A 6,000-nucleotide genomic window follows, 5' to 3' on the forward strand; every position below is an offset into this window, starting at 1 on the left:
TTTGGGCTAAAGGATTGAAAAGGTACATGATCAGATACCACATATAATTCTACACTTATTTTTTTTTGTTCAAATAACTGTAATTTTTCTATTTTTATGAACTGTTTGATCTTTAAACATTCATGTAGATATCAGTAAATTTAACCTGGTATATAATTTTTTATTAGAAATAAGGTGTTAGACTTCTGGGCAAGATGGTGGAAAACAAGGATCCTGAGCTCACCTCATTCCATAGATACACCTAGATAACACCCATATCAGTATAAATAGCCCCAAAAATAACGCAAGACTGACAGAGGAGACTCTTCATTCATAAATGTAGGGAATAGGCCACATCAAAGAGGGTAAGAAGGGCAGAGACACAGTCAGGAGCTAAATGGACCCACAGGACTCCTCATGGGAGGGAGGGATGCTGTGGGCACATCGAAGGTAGAGAAGACTTCACACCATGCACCCAGGCATGGGAAACATGTACAGGAAAGTCAAATCACCAGAACATTAGTCTTTAAAAACCTAGTGAGGGGGGCGTTGCGTATCAACCTTACTAGTTCTTAGAATCAGTAGGACTTAACACCTGGAACTTTAAAAATCAGTGGGCTTGGCTCTGGGAGAGCTGGAAGGCAATATGAAATAAGTACCTGCCCTTAAAGAGACAGCACAACCAACAGCTTCCCAAGATAGAGTGCAAACACAGCAGTTTGTAAAACACCTGGGGTATACAGGAAGATTTACTTACTCATGTCAGAGCATGTGCTCAAGGGAGAGGGACCTTTGGGAAACTTGTCCAGGAACAAAAGTGCTGGCAGGTGCCATTTCCCTTCCCCACCTCTCAGCCAAGTTACATGGATACCTGCAGGAACCAGTGCAGCACAAACACTTTCCACCTAGCTTGCTAACTGTGCCATGCACCCATATTCTCCTGCTGATGCTCCCCCACCATCTCAGACTGGACAAGAGTTTTCTAGGAGTGGCTGCAGGTCCCTTCCCACACTGGACCATTGTGGACCCAGTACCCCTCTCCCGCATTCTCCTGCAGACCTACCCTCAGCAGGAGTCCTTCCAAAGCTGTGTCACAAGCAGTGTGCAAGCAGCCCTGACAGTGACCAGCACCACCGCAAAGTGACTCTTGCCCTGGGGAAGGGAAAGATAACCACACACACCAGTTCAAGTGCACTGGCAGGGCAGACCCCGCCCACCAACAAAAGCTTCTTGGGGAACAACAAGGCAGAGTGCTCTGCAGTTTGGTGCTACAGCAACTCTGGCAAATGCCTGGTCTGATCCCCTGAAGCCCATGGTGGCCACAGACTGGCCTACTAACAACACAAGTAATACACCCTGCCCACAATAGGCAAATAGAGCCATTGAAAATGACTAGGCTGAAGGCAAACACAGCTCAGTCACAACAGTAGGGCACATGTAACACACAGAAGACACCCCTGAAGTGCCAGGTTCTGGTGAACAGGGGACACCACTGCAGCACACGATAGGACCTCTTGTTTCAAGAGCAAGAGATGTAGCTACTTTCTCAACACATAGAAACGGACTCGGAGAGTTAAACAAATGAGGAGAGAGAAGAATATGTCCCAAATTAAAAAAAAAAAAAAGGACAAAAATCACTACAATAGAGCTAAATAAAATAGAGATAAGTCACATGCCTAAGAGAATTTAAAGTAATGGTAATAAAGATACTCATTGAACTTGAGAAAAGAGGTAGGACTTCAGAGAGACCTTCAAGAAAGAGAAAGAAACCATAAAAAGGAAACAATCAGGGGCATCTGGGTGGCTCAGTTGGTTAAGTGTCTGACTTCAGCTCAGGTCACAATCTCATGGTTTGGGAGTTTGAGCCCCGCATTGGGCTCACTGCTGTCAGCACAGTTCCTCTGTTCCCTCTCTCTTTGTCCCTCCTATGCTCATTCTCTTTCTCTCAAAATAAATAAATTTTAAAAAAGAACCAATCGGAATGAAAAATTCAACAACTGAAGTTAAAAGTGAACTAGAGGGAGGGGCACCTGAGTGGCTCAGTCAGTTAAGCATCTGACTCTTTATTTCAGCTCAGATCATGATCCCAAGGTCATGGGATTGGGCCCTGCATTAGACTCCACACTGAGCATGGAGTCTGCTTGGGATTCTCTCTCTCTCTCTCTCTCTCTCTCTCTCTCTCTCTCTCACTCTCTCCCCCACTCACACACTCACTAAAAACAACAACAACAACAACAACAACAACAACAACAACAAAAAACAACAAACAAAAAAACCACTAGAGGAAATAAGTACTAGAAGAAGAAGAGTGGATCAGCAACCTGGATGAGAGAGTAATACAAAGCAATCAAGCTGAACATGAGAGAGGAAAAACAAACGATAAAAAAAGGAGAATACATTACGGGAACCAGTGCCATCATCAAGCATAATAACATTTGCATTATAGGAATCCCAAAAGTAGAAGAGAGACAAAAGGGGGCAGAAAATCTATTTGAATAAATAATAGTAGGAAAATTTCCTAACCTGGAGAAGGAAACTAAAATCCAGATCCAGGAGGCAGAGAGAACCCCCAACCAAATCAACCCAAGGAGGTCCACACCAAGACACATAGTAATTAAAATGCCAAAAAGTAGTGATAAGGGAGAATTTATAAAGAAGCAAAAGAAAAATCAAACAGTTATATACGAAAGAAACCCCATAAGGCTATTAACTGATTTTTCAACAGAAATTTTGTAGGTTAGAAGGCAATGGCTGATATATTAGTTCTGAAAGAAAAAAACTTGCAAGCAAGAATACTCTATCCATTAAGGCCATCATTCAGAATGGAAGGAGAAATCAAGAGTCTCCCAAACAAAATGTTAAACAAATTCTACATCACTAAACCAACCCTACAAGAAATTTAAAGGGGACTCTGAGTGGAAAAAAAAAAAAAGAGATCATAAGCAGGAATAAGACAAGTAGGAAGCACAAACGCAGTAAAATTAAGTACATCTATAAAAATCAGTCAAGGGATTCACAAAATAAAAGATGAAAAGTATGACACCATATACCTACAATGTGGGGGAAGAGTAAAAATTTAGTGCTTTTAGAATGGGTTCAAATTTAAGCAACCATCAACTTAATATAGACTGCTATATGTATAAGATGTTATATATAAACCTAATGGAGCCACAAACAAAAACCAGTAATAGATATGCAAAAAATAAAGAGAAAGGAATCCAGGTGTATCACTAAAGAAATCCAACTAACCATGAGAGAAAAAGGAAGAGAAGAAACGAATAGAACAATAAAACCACTATAAAGTAACAAAACGGTAGTTAAGTACATACGTATCAATAATTACTTTGAATGTAAACAGACTCAATGCTCCTGTCAAAAGACATAGGGTGATGGAATGGATAAAAAAAGCAAGACTCATTTATTGGCTGCCTACAAGAGACACATGTCAGAACTAAAGACACATGTAGATTCAAAGTATAGGGATGGAAAGCATTTGTCATACAAATGAAAGTGGAAAGAAAGCTGGGGTGATAATACTTATATTAGACATAATAGATGTTAAAACAAAGACTGAAAAGAGACAAAGAAAGACATTACCATAATCATGAAGGGAACAATTCAACAAGAAGATATAACAATTGTAAATATGTATGCATTCAACATGGGAGTACCCAAATACATAAAGTAATTCATAACAAACATAAATTAATTGATAATAATTCAGTAAAAGTAGGGGACTTCACCACCCCACTTACATCAAAGGACAGATAATCTAAACAGAAAATCAAATAAAGAAACAGTGGCTTTAGTCCAGATGAATCTAAAAGATCTTTCAGAACATTTCATTTCATCCTAAAACAGCAGAATACACATTTTCCCCAATAACACATAGAACAGTCTCCAGAATCAATCCCAGGTTAGGTCACAAAACAAGTCTCAACAAATTAAAAAACACTGAATGCATACTATGCATTTTTGACCACAGCACTATGAAACTAGCACATCAACCACAAGAAGAAATCTGGAAAGAACACAAATACATGGAGGTTAAATAACATGCTACTAAACAATAAACAGGTCAACCAAAATAAAATAAAAAAGGAAATTAAGAGGGGCACCTGGGTGGCTCAGTCAGTTAAGTGACCAACTTCAGCTCAGGTCATGATCCCCAGGTTTGTGGGTTCAAAGACCCACAATGAGTTTTGTGCTGACAGCTCAGAGCCTGAGCATTCTGTATCTCCCTCTTTTTCTGCCCCTTCCCCGCTCACACTCTGTCTCTCCCTCTCTCAAAAATAAATAAAACCTGTAAAAAAGGAAATTAAGAAAGTAGCAGAAAGAGATATTAAGAAAACAGTCCCATTTACAACTGCACCAAAAATAATAAAATAAAATACCTGGGAATGAACTTAACCAAGGAGATAGAAGACCTGTACTCTGAAAACTATGAAACACCTGATGAAAGAGACTGAAGATGACAAAAACAAACAGAAAAATACTCCATGCTCATGGATTGGGAGAATATTGTTAAAATTTCTACCCAAAGCAACCCACAGATTCAGTGCAATCTCCATGAAATTACCAACATTCTTCACAGAACTAGAAAAAAGAACCCTAAAATGTATATGGAATCACAAAAGACCCCTGAGTAGCCAAAGCAATCTTGAAAAAGAATGAAACTAAAGGTATCACAATCCCAGATTTCAAGATATACTACAAAGCTGTAGTAATCAAGAAAGTATGGTACTGGCATAAAGACAGATACATAGGTCAGTAGAACAGAATCAAGAGAGCAGAAATAAGCCCACGATAATACAGTCAAATTAATTTTCAACAAGGAGGCAAGAATATCCAATGAGAAAAGAGACAGTCTTTTTAAGAAATGGTGTTTGGAAAATTTGACAGTTACCTGCAAAAGAATGAAACTGAATAACTTTGTTATTCCATACATAAAAATAAGCTTAAAATAGATTAAAAACCTAAATGTGAGACCTGGAACCATAAAAATCCTAGAAAAGAGCACAGGCAGTAATTTCTGGTATTAGCTGTAGCCACATCTATTTAGATATTTCCCTGAGGCAAGGAAAACAAAAGAAGTATAAACTATTGGGATCACACCAAAATAAAAAGCTTCTGCACAGTGAAGGAAACAATCGACAAAACTAAAAGACAACCTACTAAATGGGAGAAGATGTTTGCAAGTGACATATCTGATAAAGGGTTAGTATCAAATATGGTCAAGTAACTTCAGGCCTAGGGCAGGGGCTCCATCCAATATGTGAAGAACTTATACATCTCAACACCAAAAACCAAATAATCCAATTAAAATATGGGCAGAAGACATGAACAAACATTTCCCCAAAGAAGATATCCAAATGGCCAACAGACATGTGAAAAGATACTTAACATCATTAATCATTAGGGAAATGCAAATCAAAGCCACAATGAGATATCACCTCACACCTGTCAGAATGGCTAAAACCAAGTATCTATTGATAGTTGAATGAATGAAGAAGGTGTGGTATATATACACAATGGAATATTACTCAGCGATAGAAAATAGTGAAATCTCGCCATTTGCAACATGGATGGATCTAGATGGCATAGTGCTAAGCAAAACAAGTCAGAGAAAGACAAATACCCTATGATTTCACTCATATGTAAAATTCAAGAAACAAAACAAACCAACAAAGAAAAATGAGACAAAAAAAATAATCAGACTCCTAAACCAGATTCCTAACTAGGCCAGAGGGGAGGTAGGTGGGGAGTAAAGGGGATTAAAAGTACACTCATCATGAGGAGCACTGAATAATTTACAGAATTGTTGAATCACTATATTGTACACCTGAAACTAATATAACACTGTATGTAAATTATACTGGAATTGAAAAATTGAAAAGAAAAAATGAGACTTTGTATGGTGGTAATTAATATCTTAGGACTGTGAAAATAGTAAGCATCAAGGTTTAAGTAATGGTCTTTACTTTTCCCTAATCCCAATAACTAACAGCCTTTTGTGGTGGC

This window comes from Herpailurus yagouaroundi, unplaced genomic scaffold (genome assembly GCF_014898765.1).
Source record: "Herpailurus yagouaroundi ecotype Mexico unplaced genomic scaffold, PumYag 197, whole genome shotgun sequence".
Lineage (NCBI taxonomy): Eukaryota > Metazoa > Chordata > Mammalia > Carnivora > Felidae > Herpailurus > Herpailurus yagouaroundi.